Genomic DNA, 3,373 nt, shown 5'->3' with positions numbered 1-3,373 from the left:
GGTGGCGACACTGCAGGCGGCAGCAGTGGCAGCGGCTCGGACAGCAGCAGAAGCAGCTCACGCCAGAGCCGTGCCACAGTGCTGGTCATCGAAGGCAGTGGCAGCAGCTCACGAGTCATCCTCGACTCAGGCTCACCGTACCACCTCACGGGTGACCACTCCCTGCTGCACAACCACGTCCCCGCCGGCGCGCCACGGCTGATCGAGTGGGGCAACAACCAGCTGGCCGATGTCATGGGAACAGTGCAGCTGCACCTGCGTACACGTGATGGACACAATGTCCGGCTGCACAACATGCTGCACGTCCCCAGCTCGGGCCTCATCCTAACATCTGTCAACCTTCTCGTGACATGCAGCTGCTCAGTCACATTCAGCACGGACAAGACGGGCTGCTGGCTCTCATGCATCGGCCTCCCTCGCAACAGCCCGTCTATCACCGCATGGAATGAGCGTGGGAACTACGCATGGACGTGGACCTGCAGGCGCCGACCGACGTCACCGTCAATGCCCTCGGCACCGTGGGCGACAGAGCCGGTGGGGGCCAGGCCGCAGTTAGAAGTGCTGGCGGAAGTGCCGCCGCTGTCCCCAGCACCCGTGGCGGCAGCACCGCCGGCAGCCACACCGGTGGAGGCCAGCCGGACGGTGACAGCAACGGCAAAGGGCAACCAGGCAACGGCAGCCCCGGGGCCGCCGAATGCTCAGTCGCCGAACTTGCGGCAGCACAGCGCCTGCACCGCCAGTACGGTCACCTCGGTTACCGCGTGCTGGAGCAACTGATCAGCAAGTAGCTGGTGCAGGGACCACAGGTCACTCCAGCAGCACTACACCAGGCAGCGGAGACCGTCTGCGAGGCCTGTGTCACCATGAAGGCCACCGTAACCGCCCATCCCAGCCGCAGCAACCGGCCGCAGCATGCACTGGAGGTCGTACACTCTGACCTGTGCGGGCCCATGCCGACCATGGGCCGAGGGGGCGCACGCTACTTGCTGATGCTGCTGGACGGTGCCACCAGTCTGTCCGCCGTCCGCACGCTGGCAAGCAAGAGCCAAGTGGGTGAAGTGCTGCAGGACATGGTGACGCAGCTGGAGGCCCACCACCTGAACCATGCACAGGTGCACATGCTGCACAGCGACAAACGCGGTGAGTACATCGCCGAGCAACTGCGGCAGTGGCTGTGCCAGCACGGCACCATGCACAACCACTCGGCATCATACACCCCGGAGCAGAGCGGAGCGGTGGAGTGACTCAACCACATGCTCCTCGGCCGTGTGCGGACGATGCTGCACGACGCAGCACTCCCGGGCAGCTACAGGCCGGAGGCTGTGCTCTACACCAACCTCCTGCGCAATGTTTCCCCCTCTCAGGGCCGGGAGGCCACGCCGTGGGCAGCTTATCACGGCATCCCCCCCGACGTCAGCCACCTGCACACCTTCAGCTGCCTGGCCTATGTCCGCATCCCACCCAGCCAGCAGGACTAACTCGGTCCTCGTGCAAAGGCGGAAACCTACCGCCGACCGGAGCACGGCACGGCCACCCACAGCATCCTCATTGAGGGCAAGGTGACCGTGAGCAGCGACGTCACCTTCAATGACGACCGCCACAGCCCGGTTCACAACGGGCGGGCACCCCCTTCGGCACTAGCCCCGCCTGCCCCGGCGGCAGCGACCCCATCGGCAGCTCTACACCGCCCACCAAGCTGCCGACCCCAGCGGCCACCCCACCCCCGGTGACCCCAACACCACCCCTCCACCCCAACACCCGCAGTCAACGGCAGTCCCTGCACACTCCCGCTGGCCCCGGTCAGTGACGGCCCCCCCCCCTGACAGCAGCAGCAGCGGCGGCGGCGGAGAGTCGGGAAGTCCACCGCTGCTCAGGTGGTAGCGCTGACAGCACGAAGTCTAACGTGCCCGATGGCAGTGGCGGCGGCGGAGGCAACAGTGCAGAGCACACTGTCAACGACATGCTGGTGACGGCGGACAACCTGCAAGTGGTCGCGGCCACCAAGGCAGCCATCGCCGGTTGCTTCACAGTGCGTGACCTTGGCGAGGCGCACTACTACCTCGGCATGAAGATCGTCCAGGATGGCCGCAACCGCTGCATCGTGCTCATGCAGCAGCGCTATGTGGAGCAGCTGCTGCAGCGCCACAGCCTGGAGAATGCCAAGTCGAGCGCCACCCTGCTGCCTCAGGGCATGTGTGCTCTGCCAGCCAGCGACGCCCAGCCGACAGTGATTGATGGCAGCGGCTACCGTGTGCTGGTGGCCGAGCTGAAATACCTCGCCACCAGCACACGCCCGGACATTACACACACTCTGAGCATGCTCGTGTGACACATGCCCGTCCCCACCAAGGCCCACATGGGCCTCGTGCTGGGCATGATGCGCTACCTATCCGGCACCTGCACACTCGGGCTGCGGTACCGTGGTGACAGCAGCAGCGACACCAGCAACTTCGGTGGGTACAGTGATGCGGACTGGGCCGGTGACCCAGCCACCCGCCGGTCCACCACGGGCTACATATTCTTGCTCGGCAGTGCAGCGGTCAGCTGGAGCAGCCAGTTGCAGCGCACCTTGGCTGCCTCGAGGCCGAGTACCAGGCCGCCGCAGCAGCCGTGCACGAGGCACTATGTGGCTGCGCAAGCTGGCGGGCGACCTGGACCTGTCACCCGGCGCCATCAACATCCAGCTGGATTCACAAGGCGCGCTCAGCCTCGGCAACAACCCCATCACGTTGGTGCGCTCCAAGCATATCGATGTGCACCACCACATCATGCGTGAAACGGCCGTGCGCGGTGAGGTTAAGCTCAGCTATTGTACCACCAACAACACGGTGGCTGACATTCTCACCAAGGCACTGGGTGAAGTCAAGTTCGTGCACTGCCGCACGGTGCTGGGCGTCACTTAAATCGACAGAGCACCATGCGAGGGGGGCGCGGTCCTGCATGATTGTGTGGCGCGCGGTTATTGGTCGGCACCAGAGCTCTATGAGCACGTCAGTTGGAAGGAGTTGCACGCTGTCCATCCTGCATTTCTTCCGTTCTTTCAGCAGCGTGTTGTCTTAATCAGTGTGGAAAACACGTGCACTCAAGCAGTGCTAGGGTGTCTTTCCTAGTCGTGCCGTACTGGACGGCCCAACCTTGGTGGCAACAGTTTATGGAGTTGGCGGTTGACCTTGTGTTCCTGCCTTCGAATACGGAGCTGTTTGTGCCGGATGAGGGAGGGTCGAGCACCTATCTCCCCCCCTTCCTGGCAGGTCTGGCAGTGCGGGTTCAGTCGTCTTGTGGGTGCTTTGCTTAGCACTCGGTCGGTCAGTGTGGCGCTGCAATTGCGGGGTCGTGTGCCCCCGAGGTGCGCTTTCCTAGCATTTCATGCCCC

Source organism: Volvox carteri (assembly GCF_000143455.1).
Source record: "Volvox carteri f. nagariensis unplaced genomic scaffold VOLCAscaffold_237, whole genome shotgun sequence".
Classification (NCBI taxonomy): domain Eukaryota; kingdom Viridiplantae; phylum Chlorophyta; class Chlorophyceae; order Chlamydomonadales; family Volvocaceae; genus Volvox; species Volvox carteri.
The sequence above is the reverse complement of the archived record's forward strand: the minus strand, read 5'-3'. Positions refer to the sequence as shown.